The sequence below is a fragment of the Phocoena phocoena genome, chromosome 8, assembly GCF_963924675.1.
Source record: "Phocoena phocoena chromosome 8, mPhoPho1.1, whole genome shotgun sequence".
Classification (NCBI taxonomy): Eukaryota; Metazoa; Chordata; class Mammalia; order Artiodactyla; family Phocoenidae; genus Phocoena; species Phocoena phocoena.
This window is the reverse complement of record NC_089226.1, coordinates 67,914,895-67,942,865: the sequence shown is the minus strand read 5'-3', so window position 1 is coordinate 67,942,865 and position 27,971 is coordinate 67,914,895.

Genomic DNA, 27,971 nt, shown 5'->3' with positions numbered 1-27,971 from the left:
TTCATTTTCTTTTCAGTGTCTCAATGAATGGCTAATTTCAATTTTTACAAGGTCCAATAAATCATTTTTTTCTTTTATGTTAAGTGCATTCTTTCTGTGAAGATTTTTTAAAAATTTTATTGTGGTAAAAATCACATAACATAAAATTTACCATCTTAACCATTTTAAAGTATACAGTTCAATAGTGCTAAGTAGTTCACATTGTTATAAAACAGATCACCAGAAGTTTTTCATCTTATAAATCTAAAACTGTATACCCATTAAACAACTCCCTCTTCTCTCTTCCTCCAGGCCCTGGTAACAACCCATAGATTGAAAAAAATGCACCACCTAAAAGTGGAGAATTTTGTTTTATTTGGCGACAAAACTGAGGGCTTAAGCCCAGGATGCAGCCTGTCAGCTCAGAGAGACTGCTCCAAAGATGTAAGAGAGGAGCCAGGATGTATAGGAGTATTTACAACAAACACCAGGTAGTAGGAACTTCAAAAGATTACAGTTGATTAAAGAGAACCAGACATCTCAAGTTAATTAATTTGGTGCTTTTCTATATATGAGAAGATGCAAAGCTCTGGGCTCATTGAGATTATTCCTTTGATAAGCACTTCAGCTATCTGGGGCCAGTATCCTGTGCTTTCTCATTCTGAGTCTCCTCGGGGTGCACCGCTGGGGGGTGCCTGCAGTGACTGATGGCAGCATCCTGTTTCTATCCTGAGTTCCCTCAGGGCTCACCATCAGGGCAGCTGCAGTGTGAAGGCTTGATGGCTACAACATCCTTTGTTTACTGATATGGCAGGCAACATTTTTTCATTGACAAACCATTCTGCTTTCTGTCTCTATGATTTTGACAACTCTATATACCTCATATAAGTGGAATCACACAGTATTTGTCTTTTTGTGACTGGCTTATCTCACTTAGCATTATGTCCTCAAGGTCCATCCATTTTATATCATGTGATGGGATTTACTCTCTTTTTAAAGTTGAATAATATCCCATTGTATGTCTATACCACGTTTTATTTATCTATTCATCTATCAGTGGACATTTGGATTGCTTCTACCTCTTCTGTGAATAGTGCTACAATGAACATGGGCATGCAAATATCTCTTTTAGACCCTGCTTTCAATCCTTATGGATATATGCCCAGAAGTGGGATTGTTGGATCATCTGGTAGTTCTATTTTTAATTTTTAGAGGAAACTCCATATTGTTTTCCATGGTGACTGAACCATTTACAGTGCCACCAAAAGTGTTCGAGGGTTCCAATTTCTCCATATTCCCTCCAACCCCCCCCTTTTTTTTTTTTTCACAGTAGTCATCCTAATGGGTATGAGGTATCTGGTGCTTTTAGTGACTTCTTTTAGAAATATTTACCTATCCCAAGTTTTCAAACATATCCTTCCACATTTAAAGTTTTGGCTTTTAACATTCAAGACAATGATTCATCCCAAATTAATCTTTGTGTGTGAAATGAGTCAAGGTTCATTTTTTTTGGTTGAATATCCAGCTGTTCTGGCACTATTTGTTGAAAAAACTTTACAAGACACACTGAACTTTCTTGGCACCTTGACAAGTGTCTTTTTCTTTTTAAATTTTTATTTATTTTTTGGCTGCATTGGGTCTTCGTTGCTGCGTGTGGGCTTTCTCTAGTTGTGGCGAGCTGGGGCTACTCTTCGTTGCGCTGTGTGGGCTTCTCATTGTGGTGGCTTCTCTTGTTGCAGAGCATGGGCTCTAGGCGCATGGTCTTCAGTAGTTGCAGCACACGGGCTCAGTAGTTGCGGCATGTGGGCTCAGTAGTTGTGGCTCGTGGGCTCTATAGTGCAGGCTCAGTAGTTGTGGTGCACGGGCTTAGTTGCTCCACAGCATGTGGGATCTTCCCGGACCAGGGATTGAACCCGTGTCCCCTGCATTGGCAGGTGGATTCTTTTTTTTTTTTGAATATGGCAGGTGGATTCTTAACCACTGCACCACCAGGGAAGTCCTGACAAGTGTCTTTTAACATTAGTGGGGGTTTTTGGGGGGTTTTTTTTTTTTTTTTTAAATAAATTTATTTATTTATTTTTGGCTGCATTGGGTCTTTGTTGCTATTTCTCTAGTTGCGGCGAGCGGGGGCTACTCTTCATTACCATGCGCTGGCTTCTCTTTTTGTGGAGCATGGGCTCTAGGTGCTCAAGCTTCAGTAGTTGTGGCTCATGGGCTCTAGAGCGCAGGCTCAGTAGTTGTGGCACACGGGCTCAGTTGCTCCGCAGCATGTGGGATCCTCCCTGACCAGGGCTCTAACCACATCCCCTGCATTGGCAGGCGGACCCTTAACCGCTGCGCCACCAGGGAAATCCCTGGGGGTTTTTTTGTTGTTTTTTTTTTGTTTTTTTGCAGTACGCGGGCCTCTCACTGTTGTGGCCTCTTCCATTGCGGAGCACAGGCTCTGACGCGCAGGCTCAGTGGCCATGGCTCACGGGCCCAGCGCCTCCGCGGCATGTGGGATCTTCCTGGACCGGGGCACGAACCCGTGTCCACTGCATCAGCAGGCGGACTCTCAACCACTGCGCCACCAGGGAAGACCTAACATTAGTTTTAAGAAGCATCCCTACTTCAGAAATGTTAAGCTGCGGGGCAAAAACTGCATCTTAGAATTGAGAAAATAGGAACTTCTTTTGGAGTCTCACAGCACCTAGCAACAGTATGTGGGTCATACACAGGGAGTGGCATAAGGAGTTTTGGAATCAGACAAACCTGGATTCTGACTTAACTCTTCATGGCCTTGAACAATTTATCTAATTTCTTTTAGCCTCAGTTTCCTTGTATATACAGTGAGGATCCAGTGTTGTGATGAGAAATTAAACTATGTAAAATGCCTGGTGAAGCTATTTGATAAATATTCCTTTCCCCTCATATTTTCTTTTTTTCCAATAAATATTTATTATCTTCATTTGTCTCAGTGACTTGGGGTGTAGGAGAAATTTCTCTACCTAATTTCTGTGTTTTTAAAAAAGACTTTCAAATTATTTCAACTCTCCTTACCTTTAGCAAGATATACCATCTAGTGTTAATCCTATTTTTCTCTGAAATATTCAACTTTTTCAACTTCTTGAGAGGGAGGTTTGCACATAATTATTTGGAAATTTCATCACGTTAAGGAGAAATTTAATAACAATGCTATTTGATCACCAGAAGTCAGAAATCTTTCAGCTTCAGTTAGATTAAAGCAGAGTCTCTCAACTTTAAGGGCCACACGACTCACCTGAGGATCTTGTTAAACTCTGATTCTGATTCAGGAGGTCTGGAGTGGAGCCTGATATTCTGCATTTCTAGTAGGCTCCAAGGAGACGCTAATGCCTCTGGTGTAAGGATCACATATGCAGAAGCCAGGGATAAGGGGCTTGAATTCTCTGGGGAAAAAAAAATTGTTTTAACTCTGAGGTTCATGAATAATGAACCCTTGCCCTTGGCTGAGGATGCTTTGGTTGAAGGGAGAGAGGGAGTTGTTTATTGCATTTTTACTATGCATATACCATGCAAGCATATGTATGGGGTGAAGGATAGGCTGGCTGAGCACAAATATTTTCTCTTTTAGGAACTCTGGATTTGGAGTCAGACGATATAGTTTCATATCCCAGCTTCCCCACTTAGAATCCATTGTGATCTCTGGCAAGTTGCTGAGCTCTCCAATCCTCTCACAGGGTAGTAGTAAAGATGAAATGAGATCATATAAATGCATTTATCCTGACTTCTCAATAACGTTTACTAGGTATTACCTAAATATGCATTTCTGTGGCAATTCTTGCCAAACTAATTCACTAAATAAAAATAAAGAGCACTGGGTAGAGTGTCGGGTCCTGGGTTTGAGTCCTTACTCTATGCCCTAAGTAGCTGCATGATCATTGGACAATTGGGAGCCCAGTATCTCATACATAAAATAAGGAGATTGGGTGGGATATTGTCTTACAGTCCTAAGGGTCCTCACTCTGTAATGATCCATGTGATTCTTGAGCACCTCTTCTCTGTAAGGCAGAGGCAGGCAAACATTAAAAGAAGCTGTCTCTTGAGTCAGGATTATCTGAATCGACATAGCAAACCAAGAGTCAGGGGAAGAAAGAAAAAGAGAGAGAGAGAAAAAAAAAGGATCTTGAAGTGGTGCTGACCCATCTCCTTGGTTCTGTCAGCTCATGCCAGCTTTCAAAAATGAAACAGCTCAGGGGAGGTGGCTTCCAGAGACACCTCATCTGTTTCAGTACTAATAAGGGTTTTTATCCCCTTAGTCACCACTCACCTTTAGGCCTTAGGACTAGGGGGAGAGGGGTGGTACATAAAGTATGCTCAGTCGGTCATTGACCCTGAGGTTTGTTCTGAATGCAGCCATCTCTCTTGCCAGGCATATATGAGACTTCCATCAAAGATGGACTCACAAGTCCCAAACACAAAATTAGAAACTTTAAGGTAAAGAAACCCAAACTGATACTTGATAAAACTAAAGGGTAAGAAAATAAAGCTCTCAACCACATTTCAAGTTCAGTGTATTTTGCAGAATTCACAGAAGTATGTACAGAAGACATTAGGCACTAAGTAAACAAAGATCAAAGCCATATCAACAAACCATTATACTACTGTGACCAAATAATTATAGCTAATTTTTTTTAACTGTGAACAATGTCAATGGGTTAAAATCTTAACATAGATCTCCTCATTTGAATGTTAAAACAACCTTCTGAAGTAGGTACTGTAATCTACAATGTCTAGTTGGGGCACTAGGCCTTAGAGAAATTAAGCCATTTACCCAAGATCATGGTTAGGGGGCAGCTGTTATTTGAAATGAGGCAATCTAATTCCTGATCCCACTTTCCTGATCATGATACTACACTGCTGTGCAGCTTTGTGGACCTGGCTGAGATTTACTCAGTGTCGAGGTCTTCAGTCCAGCTTATGTGGGGTTAAATTCCTCAGAAAATATGAAGTAGAGTCCAAGCTACCTGAGCAGCTCACTGTGAGACAAGATTAAAAACATGGAAAAGAAGTATTATCTTTAATCTAGTAATGATAGCCTCATGACAGTGTGCATGACAAAGCTCGCTGAAACTTCAAAATACAGGAGTGTAGAGATTATTTTAGATGAAGAGACTGAGGTCTAAGAGACTAAATAATTTATCCACATGAAAGACTAATAGAGTTTTGGGCTGCAAGTAATAGGAAACTTCACTCAAATGGTCTTAAGCAGTGAGGAAATACATTAATCGGGTTTATTAAGTCTAGAGACAGGGTAGCCTTCAGAGTCAGCACATCTGGGTTCCAGCTGTACCTTTCTGCAATTCTCTTGGTTCTTTCCTCCATCATGGATTGGCTTTCATCTCACAAAGAGGCAAAAGTGGTTCCAGGCACCCCATTTAAACATGACAATGTGCAAAGGAAGAGGGGACCATCTCCCTCTGAGTCTCTATTTTAGGAATGAGGAAATCTTTTTTAGAAGCCTATCCCAGTAAACTTCACATCTCATTGCCAGGATTGACCCACTCCTACACTGATCACTGGTAAAGGGAAAGGGATTGCCACTCTTGGACTTGAGGTGGATGGAGAGTAAGTAGCAAATAACCATCAAGATGACAGCAACATACCATGCTGCATCTCCAGACAATGTCTGTTTTGGCCCAGAAGACCTGCTATGGTCCCTGACCAGACTCTCTTGTTTAGTATTCTCTGCCAGGAACATGTCTCATCACATCTCAGGACTCCTTGGACTAAGAGATGGAGATACCAGACCCACAAGACATTTTCTCTAATGTAATGGATGAGCTCAGCCTTAATTCAAGTATCAGGGAGACTTTTGAGGGGCCCATCGGTTAGGCCACAGCCACCAGGCGAGGGGACAGGGACAAAGTCCCTAGGAAGAGGGCACTGGCAAGAGTGAGGCAGTGTAGCAAGAGCTAAAGTACACAAAGAAAAGAACACCAAGATTCAAGGGGCACAGTGTTCCTTTACTCTCTGAGAACATAAGAGCAACACAGGTACTCACTAATCCATACTAGAACTCCTAGACTGGGAAGATAAATGATACTAAACTTCATCAGATACATGGACTTCAGATTGTTTCATAATGCTATAATCTTATAAAATTTGGGAACTAGAACAGGGCAGATCCTGGGTCAGACCTGATGCAAGAGCCCCAGTGGAAGAGCTGGGGGGACAAAGACAGAACCAACACTAGGGTCTCCCTCCTTAGATGTGGAAGTCAAATGACCTCCTTTTAGACTATGCAAGGCCCTGGAATTTTAGATAGTTCAAGGAGAATAGGAAGCTCTAAGAGGGAGATTTGGAATCTTCTATTGACCTAGCAGATCGGGGCACTAGTGATTTATTGAAAAAAAATGGACTGTGACAATAATTCTATCCTGATTTTTGGGGGTGGTTTATACTGGTTGTACATATAATGGAATAGTGTACAGCTGATTTAAAAACTTATGATACAGCTATACATTTATACATTTATTTCACAGAAAGATGTCCACAACATATTGTGAGGGGAAAAAAGCAAGTTACAAAATAGCACATGTACTATGATCCCATTTATGTAAAATGATTCACAAAGATAAGTATCAAGTATGTCTTATTTGCTTGAGTATAAAATAAAGTCATATTCTTTTACTGTTCAAATGATAATAACCTCAAGGCTATTCTTCTCAGCTTAGCAGAAAATACAATTTACCTTCTTGAGTCTCCTGCCCCAAGATTCCTCAGTGACATCCTTCAATGTCAATTTTGTTGATCTTTTCACAGAACCAACTTTTGGTTTTGCGATTTTTTTCCCTAATATTTTTCAATTTTTTATTTCATTGATCTCTGCTTTGGTCATTATTGTCTTCTTTCTAGCTTTGGGTTTAGCTTGTTTGAAGGTGCAACGTTAGGTTATTCCTCAGATGACAAGACTCTTACATGAATCTTCTGAATCAGTGCCCCTTGCCACTGCTAAGAAAGCTTGAGGATTCAAATGCGTCACTGCTTTCCAAAGTAGGCCTTGACTTCCCGACTTATAGCTCTTGATGGACAGGCTTTTCCATTGCTTCCATATACACCACTTGCTAGGATCACAAGCTTCCTCTCATATGAACTGAAACAGGGCAGAAGCTGATGTCTGCTGCCCCATTAACCCTAAACCTTCCTCACACTTAATTTCAGGGAAGAAGCCAGTCTACCACCTTCTGTCTTTTTGTTGGTCATGGGCATTTTTTGTCTCAGGGACCAGTTCTCTGCCACCCCAAATTGTTTAAGACCACTGCTTCAATTACTCTGAATATCAAAGAAGGATCTGGAACTTGCCCCTCTTAGAGGCACCAGTGATCCTTATACACATTTTTCCCTCCGTTGTAAATGTATATAAGGTAAATGTGTATGACTCTGCATATCACACACATACATGGAAATATAACTGGAAGGATTTTCACTAAAATGCTGACAATGGTCATGGACTAGTTTGGGTAGTGTCTGCTTTAAAAAAAAAAAATTATATATTGCTGACTTTTTAGAATGGTAAGCATATATACTTTTTATAATCAGAAGAGTAATAAAGAGCTAGCACTTATTAATTACTTACTATGTGCAAAAGCTTTACATTTAATCCTTCACAAAACCTCTATGAGGTAGCTACAATTACTGTCCTCATTTTGCCAATGAAAACACTGAAGCAGAGAGAAGTTAAGCAACTTGCCTGAGTCACACAGCTGGAAGTAACAGAGTCAGGATACAAACCTAGGCAGTTTGTTTTCACCTGCTATGTACTATACTGTATAAAGAATTTTTCTTGGAGTGGGAAGGAGTAAATTAGTGAGAACCCGAAGATGAATGTGAATTATGTGCTCAATATATTAATATTAAATTGTTTGTGAGTTACTAAAAGAAGAATGTTCTGGTTGGGCCAAAAGATATATTTCAGGATCTTGCCACATTTTCATCACTGATAAAAAGCTGAAAGTATTTAAGTGCTCCTTCTGCATATTCATATGCATGACCAAATGTTCTCTGCTTTTCACATTTGGTTTGCTCAGCAATACTTATTGTTTCCAGAAATTATGCTTTTATATTATTGTGAATCTGGAAACTTTTCCTAACATTTTACTAAAGGCCTGGGGCAAAAATGATCACTAATCAGAGACTGCAAATGGTAGATCTCCAAGAACATTCTGCAACTTAAAGCAAGTTGCAGTTTTATTGAGATGCCCCAGCCAGACAGGCAGTTTTTAGAAATTATTTTGCAAGTTAAGACAACATGTATGATTATATAGTCAATCATGTTTTAAAGGAAATGTAGGTGAGCGGGAAGGTGAGGTGAAAAAGGTTGGGTTATTGCACGTGGGTGGAAAGAACAAGTAAAGAGACTAAGGTGACTTCTAGTTTCTTGACTTGAGTGATCAGGGATGTACCGATGCCATTGACCAGGATAGAAAACAGAAGAATGGCAGATTGTGGGGAAAATAACTGGATTTTAAGCATTAAGTTGTGAGACGTGTGAAGGATGTCTAGGTGGGGGTGGCTGGTAGAGTGTTGGAGATGCAGGTCTGGAATTTGTGATGTTTCAGCTGGAAGTGCCAGTATACGAGTAGTTAGCATATATACTTCAAGTTGTCAGACTCTGAATAAGTTACTCAGCTTCTCTGGGTCTTAGGATCCTCACATACAAAGTAAGGATGATTTAGTTGTTCCTTCACAGAGACATTAAGAGGATTGAATCAACTACTGTATGTAGAGTGCCTGGTATAGGGGCCAGCACGGTGCAATGACTGAATGAGTGACACTGAGAGGTGGATCATTGACTGATGGTGACAGGTCTAGGTGGCCAGGGGACTTACAGTATCATCAGGCAGAGTGAGCACCTCTGAACTGGAGCAAGTTGACTTCTGTACCATTATGTTAATAAAACTTGGACTAGATTGTACATATCCAATGTATTAATAAACTCCTCTGAAAGTAGACTAGGACCTAGCAGAGAATTAGTGACAGAGAGGAAGTGACATAAGTATAGTGGGCTTTAAAGGAATGTATTTTTGAGAAATTATTGCACAACAGAAGAGGCTATGATAATATAATAATTTGGCTTTATTGTAGAAGTTATTTTTGTAAAAATTTTAAGTTACTTGCATTAATATTTTTCCACCACAATAGGCATTGCTAGCCCATAAAACACAGTATGTTAGAGTACGATGAGCTTTAGGTTTGGAGTCAGAAGGCCTGGGATTGAGTTCTGGATTCATCATTTACTGGCCCCAAATCCTGTGCTCTACATGTATTTAATGGCAGTATTACCATCCACCTGGTAGTTCAAACTTGGAGTCATCTTCTGATCCTCCCTTTCCCTTAACCCTCCAAATCCAACTGATTGCCCAGTTCTGACATGTCTGACTCCTAGGATCTCTTTAGTCTGCCTGTTTGTTCTCATCCTCATTGAGTCAGCCTTGGTTGGCACTGTCATCATCCCATGCCTGACTACTCCAACAGCCTCCAACTAATCCACTTCCTCCAGTGAAGCAGCCACACTGGCTCCAGAGTTACCTTCTTAAGACATTACTATGCTGATTTTGTAAGCAGTGGAAATACACAGATATTTTAAAAATCCAAGCTCTTTAGAATGGCATAGAGGTCCTTTACAATCTGGTTGCTACTGAGTTTCCCAGGCTCAACCCCATGACGTCTCATTACGTGTGTAACTGATGCTCTCGCTAGTCAATGGAATTTTCACCATTCTCTCACTGCCTTGGTCTTCTGTGCTCCCTTGCACGTGATTTTTTTCTGCCTGGAAACCTCTCCTCCCTCTACTTTACATAGCAAATTTACTTACACTCTGTGAGATTCAACTCATTACTCTTAGGAAATATTTCCCAACTCTCCCCATCACAGTGGAGGACTTCTTCCTCTGTGTTATAATTATTTTACATATTTACAGCCAACAGTGGGTTCTTGAACTTATTTCCCTTTATATTCCTGGAACCTGGCCAAGGGTGTGGTACATAATAGAAAGTATGCAATTTTAGAGTGCTTTCTAAAAAAGTACTCCTGGACAAATTTCTGCTTTTCTGAGCCTCAGTTTCCTCATCTGTAAAGTTAGAATAATAATACCTACCTTGTAAATCAAACCCAATAATTTGCATAAGAGCACTTTTTAAGCCATACATTTTTGTAACATTTAACTTTTGATGTCTCCAAGTATCCGTTCTCTATGCATCAATCTAACACTTAGGTAATAGACTCTTAATAATGTCTGTTGAATTACGTCCAATTCAAAGGCATTCTGCGTGAGCCAGGCTAGTCACAGTGACAACACAAAGGATCAGGAACATCTGAATGAACAAAAATGTCAAACTAGCCCTTTTATTTGTGCTACCCTGGGGTGTTTCTCCTCTCTTCCTGCTTGATGACAGCATCGCCCAAGTGCAATATCAAGAAACTACACCAGGGGGCTCCCCTGGATTTTCCAAATGAAGTCTGTAAAAACATCCTTCACCACCCTGAATAGTTCTGAGTTCTCAAGTATTAAGTATTTGCTTTCTTTCAGAACAAGGCAATAGAGAAACACTAGACAAGTCGCGAGCCTGGAAACAATACCTTTTATTTATATCAAACCACTGTCTGAGACTTTCTTAGTTTTTCTTAGTCTTTTAAAGAGCTGACAGGGAGATTTATTAGTCCCCATTACTGAAGGGATTTAGGAACTGTAAGTCATTCAACTGAGGACTACAATGAATTATTTATTATCAACAGGCTTGATCCCAAGTTGAGCTAAATAGAAGACAAACCTGATAATAGAAATATTTAATTACTGTGTTTGCAAAACCAAATAAATGAAAATACATTTGTTGCTTTTCTTCTAAAAAAGCTACAAGTTGTAATGCAAATAGACATAAATAAGAAGTCAAGGACTGGTTCTAATGCTGGATGTACTTCCAACTTCCGCTACTTGTGTGATCACTCTCCTTTAGATTTCAACTTTTTCGTCCTTAAGTGAGGTTTTGGGGTGATGCTGTTTTTAAAAATCAGCTTTAATGACATATTATTTGCATATGCAATGCACCATTTTTAAGTGTAATTTGAAGAGTTCTGAAAATGTATATAGTCTTGTAACTACCACCATTATCATGATATAGAACATTTCATTTTCATCACCACAAAATCCTGACCCTTGGCAAACAATCTCCTTCCCTTATCCCTGGCCCATGGAAAGCACAGATCTGATTTTTATCACTACAATTTTGCCTTTTCAAAAATTTCATGTCTGGTTTCTTTTATTTGGCACAATGTTTTTGAAATTCATCAGTGTTGTGCATATCAGTAACTTGTTTATTTATTGCTGAATTGTATGCCATTGTATATGAATGTATCAAAGTTTTCATCTATTTGTCAACTGATGAACCCAGGTGTTTTGGGTTTTTTAAAATTTTTATTACTAAGTCTACTGTGAAGACTCATATACAAGTCTTTGAGTGAACATATTTTTTCATTTCTCTTGGGTAAACACCCAATAAGTGGTATTGCTGGGTTAGATAGTAAGTGTACATTTAGGTTTATAAGGAACTACAGACTGTTTTCTAAAGTGACTCTACCATTTCTCATTCCCACTGGCAATTGTAGACAATCTAGTCTTTCCACATACTTTTTAACACTTGGTATTGTCAGTCTTTTTCATTTTAGCCATTCTTTTGCAGGAGGGGGCCCCCTTCCAGGGCCTGAGAGTGGGCTCTTGTCTAACACTCGGAAATGAATTGTCTAAGGAGACACACACGCTGACAAAGCAAAAGGCTTTATTGGGAAGGGGCACCCGCGGGGGGAGAGCAGTAGGGTAAGGGAACCCAGGAGAACTGCTCTGCCACATGGCTCACAGTCTCAGTTTTTATGGTAATTATGGGGTTAGTTTCTGGGTTGTCTATGGCCAATCATCTTGCTTGGCCCATGTTTGGTGACTCAGGGTCCTTCCTGTTGGTGCACGCATCTCTCAGCCAAGATGGATTCTAGTGTGAGGGCTTCTGGGAGGTTGGCAGGACATATCATCTCCTCCCTCCTCCTTTTGGCCCCTTCCAAATTCTCCCAATTAGTTTTAGGTAGCACTGCATTCTTTATCAGGACCTCCTGTTGTGAGACAACTTGGCCAAGCAGTTATCATTGTGCCTGGCCAAGGGGGGTGGTTTCAGTCAACAGTTCCCTAACAGTTCTAGTGGGTATGTAACTGTCTCTAATGGTTACTTTAATTAGCATTTCTCTAATCAATAATGATGTTGAGCATCTTTCTTGTATTTATTTGTCCTTCCTATGTCTTTTTTGGTCAAAGAAGATATCTTTAAATCTTTTACCCATTTTTAAAATTGAGTTGTTTGTCTTTTTCTTATGGAGTACCTCGTATATTCTGGATAAATGTCACTATCAGATTTTTTCAAATATTTTAACCCAGCCTGTGGCTTGCCTTTATAGTTTCATTTGAAGAGAAAACCACTGGTACATATGTCAACACTCAAATTCTTTAGATCTCAATTTCATCACACTTAAAATGAGGTCTTTGGGTAAATGTTCTTTTTTTTTATAATGGTTTGATTGAGGAATATTTCATATACCATAAAATTTACCCTTTTAAAGTATGCAATTCAGTGGTTCTTAGTATAGTCACAGAGTTGTGCAACTATTGAAACTGAGCAGGACCCTGTGGGGCCCTCCTGGGCATAAAAGCCTTTCACAACTCAGTTTCTTATTTGCAAGATAAAGGCTTCAGCCTCCTAGAACTCCCTGAGTTCCAAAGAGCAGATTCAAACAGTTGCTAATCAGGGAAGTAAAGTAATGCAGAAACAAATGAGGAACAATCAGGAAACTATAGTGCAGCTATTAAAGCAGGATCCTGGTTCCTCCTGAAGGAATATACATAACAATGTCTTTAACTCAAGAACTAAGGCCCCCATTCAGGGGGAGGATGATAACTTCAGGCTGAGCACAAGATTCCTGGAACACCGCCCTGTTACCTCAACCAATCAGAAGACAGTCACACACCCTGTAGCCTTCACCCCAAATTTTGCCTATAAAAACTTGTCCCCGAAAACCATCGGGGAGTTTGGGTTTTTTGAGCATGAGCCACCCATTCTCCCTGCTTGGTCCTGTAATAAACCTTTCTCTGCTTCAAACTCCAAAGTTTTGGTTTGTTTGGCCTCACTATGCGTCAGGCACAAGAACTTGCATTTGGGCTTCCCTGGTGGCGCACTGGTTGAGAGTCCGCCTGCCGATGCAGGGGACACGGGTTCGTGCCCCGGTCCGGGAAGATCCCACATGCCGCGGAGCGGCTGGGCCCGTGGGCCATGACCGCTGAGCCTGCGTGTCCAGAGCCTGTGCTCCGCAACGGGAGAGGCCACAACAGTGAGAGGCCCGCGTACCACAAAAAAAAAACAAAACAAAAAAACTTGCATTTGGTAACACTATCATCACTATGTAATTTCAGAACATTTTTATAACCCCCAAAAGAAACTCTATGCTTATTAGTGGTCATTACTCCCTTTCCCAGCACCTGGCAACCATTAATCTAAGTTCTGTCTCAATGAATTGACCAATTCTGGACATTTCATATTAAAGGAGGCATACAATATTTGGTATGTTGTGTCTAGCTTCTTTCATTAGCATAATGTTTTCAAGGTTCATCCATGTTGTAGTATATACTAGTACTTCATTAATTTTTATTGCTGACTAATATTCTGTTCTATAAATATACCATATGTTGTTTATCCATCCATCAGTTGATGGATATTTGGATCATTTCAGCTTTTTACTTTTTATGAATAACAATTTTTATGAACATTTGTGTGCACATATTTTCAGTTCTCTTAGGTACATACTTAGGAGTGGAATTTCTGGGTCATATAACTCTATATTTAACATTTTGAGGAAATACCATATTGTGTTCCAAAGTGGCAGCACCATTTTACACTTCCACCAACAAGGTATGAGAGTCCAGTTTCTCCACGTTCTCACTAAAACTTTTTTCACCACATATTTCTTTACTTAAATAATTTTCTGCATTATTTATTGAAGTCTTTTTTTCCCCTGCTAATTCTTAGTAATGTTTGTATTTTTTTTTTAATACCCATCCCATGGGTATGCAGTGGTATCTCAATTGTGGGGGGTTTTTTTTTTGTTTTTTTTTGTTTTTTTTTATTTGGCTGCACTGTGTCTTCACTTGTGGCATGTGGGATCTAGTTCCCTGACCAGGGATCAAACCCCGGCCCCCTGCATTAGGAGCGTGGAATCTTAGCCACTGGACCACGAGGGAAGTCCCTCAGGTGTGGTTTTGATTTGCATTTCCCTAATGACTAATGATGTTGAGCATATTTTCATTTGCTTGTTGACCATTTGTATATCTTCCTTGAAGAAGTGTCTATTAAAATCCTTTGCCCATTTAAAAATTGGATTGTTTGTCTTTCTGTTGTTGAGTTGTAAGAGTTCTTTATATACTCTGAATATAACTCCTTTATTTAATATGTAATTTGTAAATATTTTCCCCTATTCTCTAGGTTGTCTTTTCACTTTCTTGACAGTGTCCTTTGGCACAAAAGTTTTTAGTTTTGATGAAGTTCAATTTATCTTTTTTCTTTTGGTTGCTTGTGCTTTTGGTGTCATATCTAAGAACTCATTGCCTAATAAAAAGTCACAAAGATTTACTCCCATGTTGTCTTCTAAGAACTTTGTGATTTTAGTTACATTTAGGTCTTTGATCCATTTGAGTTGGATTTTGTTTGTGGTGTGAGTAGGAATCCAGCTTCATTCTTTTGTATGTGGATACTCAGTTGTCCCAATATCATTTGTTAAAAATACTATTATTTCTCCATTGAATGATCTTGGCATCCTTGTCAAAAATCAAGTGACATAAACAATGTGGTACTGGCATATAGACAGACATATATATATAGACCAAAGGAATAAAATAGAAAGCCCAGAAATAAATTCTTTTCTTATGTGGTCAAATGATTTTTGACAAGGATGTCAAGACAACTCAATGGTAAAAGGTCAGCCTTTTTAGCAAATGGTGCTGGCAAAACTGGATATCCACATGTAAAAGGATAAATGGACTTTTATCTAACATAACATACCAAAATTAACTCAAAATGGATCAAAAACTTAAATGTAAGGCCTAAAAGTATAAAACTCTTACAAGAAAACATAGGACAAAAGCTGCACAATATTGGATTTGGCAGTGATTTCCTAGATGTGACACCAAAGGCACAGGCAACAAAATAAAAAATAGACAAATTACACTTCATGAAAATTTTTAAATTTTGTGCATCAAAAGACACTATCAATAAAAGGGCAATCCAAAGGATAAAGGAAAATATTTTCAGATCATATATATGATAAGGGATTAATATTCAGAATATATAGAAAACTCTTAAAACTCAACAACAACAAAAACAAACAAACTGATTAAAAATTGGGCAAAGGACTTGAACAGACATTTCTCCAAAGAAGATATATAAATGGCCAATAAGGGGGAATTCCCTGGTGGTCCAGTGGTTAGGACTCCATGCTTCCACTGAAGGGGGCATGGGTTCGATCCTTGGTTGGGGAACTAAGATCCCACACAGCTGCATGACACGGCCAAAACAAAAAACAAAAATTTAAAAAGTTGTCAGGACTTCCCTGGTGGTCCAGTGGTTAAGAATCCACCTTCCAATGCAGGGGATGTGGGTTCAATCCCTGCTAAGGGAACTAAGATCCCACATGCTGCAGGGCAACTAAGCCTGTGTGCTGCAACTACTGAGCCTGTGTGCCACAACTAGAGAGAAACCTGCGCTGCAATGAAGATCCCATGTGCCACAACAAAGACCCCACACACCCCAAAATTAAAATTTTTAAAAATTAAAAAATTGTCTATAAATGGCCAATAACCACATGAAAAGATGCTCAACATCACTAATCATTAGGGAAATGCAAATCAAAACTATAATGAGATACCTCCCCACGTCCATTAGGATGGGTACTAGCAAAAAAGAAGAAGAGACAAAAAAACACACATGTTAGTGGGGATGTGGAGAAACTGGAACCCTTGTACATTGCTGGTGGGAAAGTAAAATGGTACAGCCACTATGGCAGTTCCTCAAAATATTAAAAATACAATTACCATATGATCTAGCATTCCACTTCTGGGTATATGCCCAAAAGAATTGGAATCAGGGACTCAAATAGACATTTGTACACCCATGTTCATAGCAGTATTATTCACAATAGTTCAAACATGGAAGCAACCTAAGTGCCCATCGATGGATGATTGAATGGTACAATGTAGTATAAACATACAATGGAATATTATTTAGCCTTAAAAAGGAAGGAAATTCTGGCATATGCTACAACACGGATAAACCTTGAGGACATTATGGTGATTGAAATGAGCCAGTCACAAAAAGACAAATACTGCACGTTTCTGCTTATATGAAGTAGATATTTAGAGTAGTCAAAATCTAGAGAGAGAAAGTAGAATTGTGGTTGCCAGGGGCTGGGAGGAGGGGTTATTGTTTAATTGGTCTAGGGTTTCAGTTTTACAAGATTAAAAGTTATGAAGATGAATGGTGGTGATGGTTGCACAACATCATGAATGTACTTAATACCACAGAACTGTACACTTAAAACTGACTAAGATGGAAAATTTTAAGTTACGACATTCTACCTCAATAAAAAAATTGTTTTTAATTAACTGATGATAAACGTAATGGTTTATTTCTGGACTTTCAATTCTATTCCATTGATCTTTATGTCTAATCTTATACCAGTACTGCACTGCCTTGATTACTGTAGCTTTTCAGTACGTTTTGAAATCATGAAATATAAGTCCTCCAACTTTGTTCTTCTTCAAAGTTGCTTTGAATAAGAAAGCAACTTTGTTTCTTTCAACTATGTGTTCTATGAGGTAAATATTTAAAGAACGTTTATAATATACCCAAAACTTACATAAGTATCTAATACAATCCTCATAAAAATCCTGTAAGGTAATATTATGATTTTATTAATTAAACAATCATATTTTTACCATCTATTATGTGTCAGGCATTGTGGATGCAAGATACTGGGGCTGAAATGGGGAAGAATAGAAGAGAACTAGAGAATATATAGGTTTTAAAAAATCATCCAGAATTCCATTTTAGACATGTTGTATTTGAAATGCCTATGAGACATTCAAAAGGCATGTAGGATAAGGGTCAGAGTCTTCCAGCAAGAAAAGCAGCTGAGGAAGAGAGCTTACTGTAAAGGGAAGTCTGACTTCCGGGGTGCTGGAGCAGGTGTCAGATGAAGGAGACCATTATCATGAGAACAGAGAAAAAAGAACCAAGAACTAAGAGTGCTACTGCAGCTCATCTTAGCAAATATTTATTGAAGGCCCATAAGAATCACCCTGAGGCTACTCTCAGATAATAGGAAGAGGCATGAACTTGAAAAGAAAAGACATGGTTTAAAGTCTGGTGACTTTGGCAAAGTTTAAACTTCTTTGATTTTTGTCAGATGATTGTGAAGATTAAATAGAAAAATTCATGTGAAAGCATGTGGCTGTATAAATGGAGGTTTATATTGTACCTTGTGGGAGCAGGCATTGGTATGAGCAATCAATATGAAAAATACTCTATACCTATAACATTGTTTTCTGAAAAAAATCCAACAACTTTGATGATGACTTAGGATCAAAATAAATGTATTTCACCCTGTACAGGCCAGCTCTTGCATCACCCAGGTGAAACAGATCAGGACAAAATGACACCAAGGAGACTGACGTGTATGTTGCGTTCCCATGTGGGTAAAGAACACACCTCAGAATCAATGGGTCTCAGCAGATCTTACCTTGATTGCATGTGACCATGACTAACAGCAACAGCCTGGTTACACTGGCTGCAGTCTCTTTGCCACTGCATCCCAAACATATCAGAGTGTTGTCTGTACATCTTGTACGCCCTTTTAGAGCCCACCTGTCAGCATTAGCCCACGACGTTGGTAAACATGCCAGTGATGATCTGCCTTCCCTCCCATATAATCTCATAGACTTGCTGCTTCAACAGAATAGGCACTTTTTTCACTCCTTTGCTCTAACCATGCAGAACAACTAATTTTTCTCAAATACCATGTACTTTCACATTACCAAACTTTTGTTCTTACAAAGGTTCCTTAGGCCTAGAATGTCTTCACTACTCACCTTTCTGCTGATTCACTATTTATACTTACAGGCTCAGATAAATGTAAATTACCATTTCTCCTCAAAATACTCGATGGAATTCATTGCATCCTCATCTATATTTCCACTTCATGCTGTTTATAGTTCAATATACTTATTCAGCAAACATTTATAGAATGCCTCCTGAATATCAGGACCTTTTAAGATGCAAATGACAGAAACCCAATCCAAGTAGCTTAAACAAACTAGCTCACCATTTTTCCATCCTCACCTATATTTCCATTTTACTCTATTTATAATTCAACATACTTAGTCAACAAACATTTCTAGAATACTGCTAAATGTCAGGACTTTTTTAGATGCAAATGATAGAAACTCAAATCCAAATAGCTTAAACAAACCAGCTCACCTAATGGAAAAGTACAATGAAAAACATGGTGAGATCCAGCCATGCAAATGATGTTATTTGTATTCATCTTTCTTTTGTACCGCTTGATTAGGTTGGGTTCCCTAGAAATAGAGCCGGAGATAGGATTCTCATGAAAGTGATTTATTGAAGGGATGCTTTCAGGAAAAGATGTGGGAGGAAAGAAAGCAGGGGAAGAAAGCTAACTAAGAATGCGGGCTCCACTGGAGAAAAAGCTCCACTAGTTTCAGCTTTTTCCCATGGGGAGATTTGAAGCATAAATCACACCATAGAGTTTATCCCACCTGGGGTCAAGGGGGTTTTGCCTTTTGCACTCCCTTGCCAATCAGTCAAGAATTGTTAGATGCGAAGGTTTGTGCTAATCTCCCCTGTGAACAGGACATGGGTGAGGCAGCAACAGCAACCATGTGGGAGGCATGGTGGCTGCCAAGATTCATCTGTAGCTTGGCCACCCTCCAAGGAAAGATCTTCTCCTTAAGTCTCTGAAAAGTTCAGGGTGAACTCTGATGTGTGCAATTCTTTTGCAATACAGATGGGATCAGAGTCAAGTAAACCACGTGCAGTAGATGCTTCACAGGAAAGAGGGTTCTTTTATTAAAGAAGACGGAAGAAGGCTGGGTAGGCAATGTCAAGCAAACACTCTACCAGGTTCCAGGCACTGGTGGGGGCAAAAGTGAGCAAAAAAGTACACACATCTCTGTTCTCACAGAGCATATGAGCCTTGTTTAGTGTATGACAGACTAACAGGAAATTGCAATGACGTAAAATATATGCTTTGGTGGGAGACGGATAGATTACTATGAATGCATTATGTGGGAGGGGTACCTTACTCTTCTCGAGGGCCCATATTTTATCCAACTTTATATATCCAGTGCCCAGATAGTACCCTCAGTATTGTAAGTGGTCAGTGAAAGAGTATATGCAGCTTGTTGTGTGAATTCAGGGGTTTGAGGAGGAAGTAGCTCCTCTCTAGGAGTTGTCTTTTTAGTCAGTTTATGGACTGTGCAAGATAATCACTCACTACTTAATGGCCACATCATGCCTTTAAGTAGAATGATTCTTATACCTGACTTCTAATGACTTTTTACCTGTTCCCAAATTCTGAAACCATTTTCAAATGGTAGATCTGCCAACTTGAGGATATTTAATTTCTCTCAGTTTAGTTCAACATATAACTCATTGATCAACTTTGTGTTAATAGAATGCTAAGTGTTGCAAAAGATACAGAGATGAATAAACCATAGTACCAGCAAGCTAACAATTTAGGACAGCTGCCTAGCAGGATCCATGTAATGACTTGTAATGGCAAGGAATGCAAATTTCACTTTGTGCATTCTCTGGTTAGCTGCTAGGGGAATTGCAGATTTTAAAATGTGCTCTTGATCATATTCAGTGTCATTGAATCTAAGGCCAAAAGGACATAAACTCAGAGAGAGAAGCATTTACATAAGTGCACTCAAGACAGGAGCAGCCGGGCTTCCCTGGTGGCGCAGTGGTTGAGAGTCCGCCTGCCGATGCAGGGGACACGGGTTCGTGCCCCAGTCCAGGAAGATCCCACATGCCGCGGAGCGGCTGGGCCCGTGAGCCATGGTCGCTGAGCCTGCGCGTCCAGAGCCTGTGCTCCGCAACGGGAGAGGCCACAACAGTGAGAGGCCCGCGTACAGCAAAAAAAAAAAAAAAAAAAAAAAAATTTATTTGGCTGTGTCGGGTCTTAGTTGCAGCATGTGGGATCTTCACTGCAGCACGCAGGATCTTCATTGCAGCACGTGGGATCTTTCATTACGGTGTGCTGGCTTCTCTAGTTGCGACACATGGGCTTCTCTCTAGTTGTGGCACGTGGACTCCAGAGCATGCAGGCTCAGTAGTTGCAGTATGCAGGCCCTTTAGTTGTGGTATGTGGGCTTAGTTGCCCCATGGCATGTGGGATCTTAGTTCCCCGACCAGGGATCAAATCCACGTCCCCTCATTGGAAGGCAGATTCTTAACCACTGGACCACCAGAGAAGTCCCTCCACTGTTTTTCAAGAAAATGAAAACAACACAAAAGTAGATGTTTTAAATGAAGCAGCTCAGTTTTCTGTTTGATTACATAAATTTGATGTGTTTTAACAGTACTACTCTGCAGAATTTGTGCTTACTTGGGAAAAATTATTCTTTCTTTGATTGAATTTAAACAGCTTTATTGTTTGTTCTTATGGAAATATGAGAGTGTGTTTTTACTCCAAGAGATCTGGAAATCTGAAAAATGTACCAAAATATGAGATCCCAAACTTTTTCTGGAGCTGGAGAAAAGAATAGGAAGAAAGGAACTAGACTGAGCTAGACTGGACTGTTGGTTATTATCTACAGGTAATTTGAAACAACAACCCAATTGTGCTGATGCTGAAATATTTTGATCTGAGATTTCATTTCTGTGAGCCATTGTGCACTGTAACCCTCCTGTGGATAGTAGAAGGGGTTTCTCATGGATGAAGTGGATATTTCCACTCCCACTCGTCCTGTCAGCCTAGAAAGATATTGGTTCTGGAACAGAAAATGAGGACTAGAGTGATAGACCTGAAACCTGCTTCATCATAGATGGAACTTCAGCTTCACGTCAGGCGAGATGTTGAGGCAATTCTCTTTTGTGAGACAGAAGATGGCACCAACCAGAAGGTGATGGACCAGCAGCCAGACATCCTTCCATGACCTTGACAGGATGGGTCTGAAGACTCTGAGCAACCACATTGAGCAACAGGTGTACATTATTTTCTCTGTTCTACTTGCTATCCATTATCAATTAAAGGAAGGATTTATTTCCTTCTCTCACTGCCCATGCCAGAAGGGTAGTGGTAGCATATGCTTGACCATGGATGATAATCCCCAAATTGCAGCATGTGATTGGCAGGAAATGAGTGGCCATGCTTATGGATAGAAAACCAATATTCTGAGGCCAGCAGCTTAATTAGGTAGCATACCCCACCAGGTTGGATTTGTGGGACATGTAAGCTTCTCTGCTGTTAAAACAACTTGGGAAAAGAGCCCAGGGAATGACTCAACTTTCTTCAGTCAAGTGAGATGGGAGCACAAAGCCCTCATAATTTGAATATTAAAGGAAATCACTTCATATTCTCAGTTTGGAGAGATTTAGAATCATTAAGTCTATGACAGGTACCACAAGGAACACGAAAAGATTTTGCAGCAAGTTATTTCCCCTCTCAGAGCCCCAGACTCTTCGTTAGTGTCTCAGTCTGTCCAGGTGGCTATAACAAACTGCCATAGACTGGATGGCTTTATAACAAAAATTTATTTGTTCTGGAAGCTGGGAAGCTCAAGATCAAGGTGCCAGCAGAGTCAGTTCCCAGTGAACCAGCCTTCTGGACTCACAGACAGCTGTTCTCTCTGCGTCTTCACATCTACATAGGAAAAGGGTGAGGGAGCTCTCTGGGGTCTCTTTTATAAGGGCAATAATCTCACTCATTAGGGCTCGCCTCATGACCTAATCACCTCCCAAAGACCCCACCTCCAAATACCACCACATTGAGGATTAGGTTTCAACATATGAATTTTCCGAGGACACAAACCTTCAGTCTGCAGCAGTTAATAACCATGAAGGTGTTTAAATCAACTCTAATGGCCCTTTTAAATCTGAAACTATGTTTCTTTCAGGTTCTCTTCTCTTTGATCTAGTTGTAGAGACAAGATATACCTGTAAAACTTTTAAGTAATAATGTAATTCCTTACTTTCAAGACCCAGCTAGAAGGCTACCTCCTCTGAGAAAATTTTCTTTACAACCTCTCCACCCCTATCCTGGGATCCAACAGCAGTTTGTGTTTCCATAGCTACCATTAAGACATTTATTCCATACAGTTTATGTGGATGTTGGTGTGGAAAAAAATCAAAGACCAACCAAATGAAAAAAGCCAAGTCTATTTATTCTAAGCTTGCTACAGCAAGGGAGTCAGCCACTGTCACTTGCATTTTGTCATAGACTCAAAGGCAGGCATAAGAGGGATAAAGCTTTATAGTGGAAAAAGGGGAAGCTTCAGATATGCCCTGATTAGAGGCCGTTGGCATGGTGAAGCTGTAGGTGGACTAATTAGAAGTAGAGCATCCTATGTGGTTGGTTAAGGGTACATATTTGGCTTCCTCTGGTTGGTCCTCAGTTGGAAGCAGGGACAAAATTAGAGAAACTGTTATCAATCAAGTCTTTGCCATTAGGGGCCAATTTTTACAGAAATTATTGTTTAGCTTCCTGGGCTGTTACCAGAGATAGCAGCCTGGCTTTCTGCAAGTCTGATTTCCAGCAGAATGGCTTCCTGTGTTGTTTATTTTGATGAGGGGCTGGTTTCCTGAGTATGTTGCTGCAGGTTGTGGGCCAAGGTCCTGCTTTTATATATGGCCTGTCCATTGTCCATTTGTATATCAGCCTTTCATTGGCTTCTGGTTCTCTTCCCTAAATTGCGAGTTCCCCAAGGTTAGATACTGTTTATTCTCACTTTGTTTTATGCCACACCTAATCCAAGCCTGAAATATAGTAGGCTCCCAATAAATATTTGTTAATGACTTTTTCAAGAAGCCAGTTAAAGCATGACATTGATATTTTCAGTTTGGACACATGGAGTGCAAGTCATAGGATCCAGTTAACAAGTGGAGATATACAATCAGAATTTGGGTGAACACTTGGGACTAATAAAAACATTTTAGAGTCATTGGAAGATTAAAACTTAAACTAGGGCTTCCCTAGTGGCGCAGTGGTTGAGAGTCCGTCTGCCGATGCAGGGAACATGGGTTCGTGCCCCGGTCCGGAAAGATCCCACATGCCGTGGAGCGGCTGGGCCTGTGAGCACAGGCCACTGAGCCTGCGAGTTTGGAGCCTGTGCTCCGCAACGGGAGAGGCCACAGCAGTGAGAGGCCCACGTACCGCAAAAAAAAAAAAAAAAAAAAAAAACTTAAACTAAAAAAAAAAAGAAAATCAGTATTTCAAATTTAGAGAGATGACTTTAGCCCCAGACAATATCTTGACTGCAACCTCATGAAAGACCTATCACAAAACTGACCAGCCAGGCCACTGCTGAATTCCTGACCACAGAAAGAATAGAAAACACAAATAATTATTATCGTTTTAAGCCACCAAGTTTGGGGACAATTTGTAATGCAGTATTGGATTACTAATACATATAGTATAACACAGTGTTAGAAATGGCTCCCCTGGCCTCAGTTTGCACCATGGTGCTAAGTACAGAGATATCAGACATCAAAGTGTATATGAAACAGAGCTCCAAAAACAGAATTTACAAAGGAAATGAGAGAAAACCCATTCCATGACTCTTGAACTTTCTCACCCACTTTTAGACTATGAAGCAGTATAGAAGAGATTTTGTGGAAAAGATATCTTTGAAGGAATTGCAATTTTACCTTAAAACCTAGTAAGGGAGGTTTCTGCAGTGCTGTGTAATATGTGAACCCTACAGTTAACAGTGCAAAATTGACTGTGTATGTATATGTAAAACAGGAGGTTAAAGTGGAAGAGACTTGGAAGGCTTTCCATTGGTCCTAGAAATTAATGGCTTGGAGCTTAGTGGGGACTGAGGGCAACTGGAAGGTGAATGGAATTTGCCATGGAGGAGCCAAGAGAAATCTACATAGTATCTGGCTCAGAGACACATAAAATTGCTCACTGCTGTTTATACCCCATAGCTCCCAAGCACATGAGCACTTGATCTCTCTCTTTAATCTCAGATAATTTAAGACTGATTGAGGGGGTTCATGGCAAACAAAAAATTTCAAATATGAAAAGAAATGATGACAGTACTCAAAACCACTATCACACAGCTTTTGTTTTCCTGAAAAGACAATCTCCAAGTCTTTATTAGCCCTCGTTTTGATATTCTTTGGTCAGTCTGCAAGTGTCACAGCTTAGAAGTTAATGGTGGTGCAGTGGTTAAGACTCCGCCTGCCAATGCAGGGGACATGGGTTCGAGCCCTGGTCCGGGAAGATCCCACATGCCGCGGAGCAACTAAGCCCTTGCACCACAACTACTGAAGCCCGCATGCCTAGAACCCATGCTCCGCAACAAGAGGAGCCACTGCAATGAGAGGCCTGCACACCGCAGGGAAGAGTAGCCCCCTCTCAGCGCAACTAGAGAAAGCGCCCACACAGCAACGAAGACCCAATGCAGCCAAAAATAAATAAAATTTTTTTTAAATCCTGCATTGGTGATGTAAACCAGGAAAATCTTTAAAAAAAGAAAAAAAAGAAGTTAATGTGAGAGACAGTGAGAGTAATAGAAATAGCTGGACTTGGTTCCAGCCTTGGCTGCCATTTTCAGTGCTTTGGTAGAGACGAGGACAAAGTGCCTCAGGAATATCTCAGTGTTCATGCAGGCATCACAGATGAGGTTATAATTGGTCTGGATCTTAGAGATGGGCAGGTATTTGTCAACTGGCCAAGGAAAAACCAGAGCCTCAGAAGAGAGACTTGGCTCATGTAAAATTGCATAGGGGTGAGAAGCAGACTTCTCATTAGTGATTTGAAATTGTTCACATTATCTGTTGAGTAGTGGGATTCTGAGGAAATTCTACTGTAGGATATTTTTTTAGTAGAAAAGGAGGGGGAGAGTGAAAAGAGGCGAGGTAGACAGAGGTCACTTCATGTCCGGCCTCTTTGGCCATGGTTAGGAGTTTCGATTTAGGTAGGTGTATGATGTGATCTGTTTCTGTTTTTAAGTGACTGTTCTGGCTACTGTGTGGAGAATGGATTTTCTGGAGGTGAGTTTAGTGCCATTATCCAGATGCAGGGTATTTACAATGACCTGGGTGGTAGAGTTGCTGTAGAGATACTTTGTTTTTTTTTTAATTTTTAAAAATTATTTTATTTTATTATTATTATTTTTTAACATCTTTATTGGGGTATAATTGCTTTACAATGGTGTGTTAGTTTCTGCTTTATAACAAAGTTAATCAGTTATACATATACATATGTTCCCATATCTCTTCCCTCTTGTGTCTCCCTCCCTCCCACCCTCCCTATCCCACCACTCCAGGAGGTCACAAAGCACCGAGCCGATATCCCTGTGCCATGCGGCTGCTTCCCACTAGCTATCTACCTTACGTTTGTTAGTGCATATATGTCCATGACTCTCTCTCACCCTGTTACAGCTCACCCTTCCCCCTCCCCATATCCTCAAGTCCGTTCTCCAGTAGGTCTGTGTCTTTATTCCTGTCTTACCCCTAGGTTCTTCATGACATTTTTTTCTTTAAATTCCATATATATGTGTTAGCATATGGTATTTGTATTTTTCTTTCTGACTTACTTCACTCTGTATGACAGACTCTAGGTACATCCACCTCACTACAAATAACTCAATTTCGTTTCTTTTTATGGCTGTGTAATATTCCATTGTATATATGTGCCACATCTTCTTTATCCATTCATCTGATGATGGGCACTTAGGTTGTTTCCATCTCCAGGCTATTGTAAATAGAGCTGCAATGAACATTTTGGTACATGACTCTTTTTGAATTTTGGTTTTCTCAGGGTATATGCCCAGTATTGGGATTGCTGGGTCATATGGTAGTTCTATTTGTAGTTTTTTAAGGAACCTCCATACTGTTCTCCATAGTGGCTGAACCAATTCACATTCCCACCAGCAGTGCAAGAGTGTTCCCTTTTCTCCACACCCTCTCCAGCATGTATTGTTTCTAGATTTTTTGATGATGGCCATTCTGACTGGTGTGAGATGATATCTCATTGTAGTTTTGATTTGCATTTTGTAGAGATACTTTGAAGCAACGACACAAATGTAAGAGGGGTAATATTATTTGAAAACATATTTATGTACCTCTTTTTTTGCATTTTTGAAAGTATGATGTTTTGTCTAACAGAACCTAAGCATCATCTGCTTGAGAGAGGTTGGAATTTGTTGCAGAAGGACTACAAATAAAAAGAAATAAGTAATATCCAGCAAATTTAATGTTTAAAATAGGATATTACAGCAAGAAAGCCAGGTTTTGTGAAAGAATCTTCTAAATTCCTTTAGCTTGTATTTAAAGTATCAAAAGTTAGATCTGAATCAGATCACAGTGTTCCTTCCATAAAGTTCCTTCCTTCAAGATAATCCCTCCACTTATTATGATTAGCACAGGAGATGTGCTGCCTGGTGGTAGGAGAGTATGTCATAGGTAAATTAAAATAAAATCCCACCACTTGTGGTCAAAATGCGGGTGGAAGGGAGACTTGTTGGAAGAGCAAGGAAGACTAAGAAGAGGAGAGGACAAGAGAGGAGAGGAGAGGAGAGGAGAGGTAAGAAGTTATAGTCATGGATTCTCTTCACCTCTTCAGGATTTGCTCTGAGACAGAGTGGCATTGGATAATTTAAAATAAATTCCAAGAGCAGAAGAGTTCTTGCACTGATCCCCGTTTGAGGCTTTGGAAGGAAATCACTATCCTGTGTGGCTCCATAAAAGAAGGGAAGGTACAGCATAGCTAAGTGAGTTGAGTGGCCTTCTCAGGTAGAGAGAGCTTTCAGTTTGCTCTCTCATGTTCCCTGGGTTCCCCTGTGGTGGGTACTCTGAGTTGAGGGCCAGTGGTTCTGGCATGGGCTCACAATAGCAAAGTAAGATGATATAGCAGCAAAGTCATGAACAGTGGACAGGGTAGGCCAAGGCCTGGTTCGAGACTGTGACAGAATCTGGGAGTGGAAACTGTAATACCTAGAGACAAGAGAAACTAAACTATCAAGGAGAAGTCACTGGAAACTAAGTGAGTAAGAAGACCAAAATTTCATGCCAAAGGTCAGGGATGAACCAACTGTATCTGAATAGATGTCAGGTTGTGCACGTGCGTGGACCAACTTAGGTACAGGACCTTTTACTCACCATTCTCACAGGATCATGTAGGCCAGAACCCTCCAACTGTGCCCCTGGATACCATCTTGGAGAGGAAAAAGGGGAAGGGGTAAATTTAGAAAGTTTAAATTAAATTTAGAAATCCCTTTAACTGAGTGACTTGAACTGATTTTTTGGTTTTATTTTTGTTGTGGGAAAATACACATAACATAAAAGTTAGCATTTTAACCATTTTTATGTGTGCAGTTCAGTGGTGTTAAGTACATTCACATTGTTGTGCAACCATGACCACTACCCTTCTCCAGAACTTCATCCTCCCAGGCTAAAATTCTGTATCTGCTAACAACTCCTCACCCACCCCACCCTCTGAGCCTCTGACAACCACTATTCTACTTTCCGTTTCTATGATTTTGACTATGCTAGGTACCTCATATAACTGGAATCATACAACATGTGTCCTTTCGTGTCTGACTTATTTCACTTAGCATAGTGTCTTCAAGGTTTATCCATGTTGTATCATGTGTCAGAATTTCATTCTTTTTTAAGGTTGGATAATAGTCCACACTA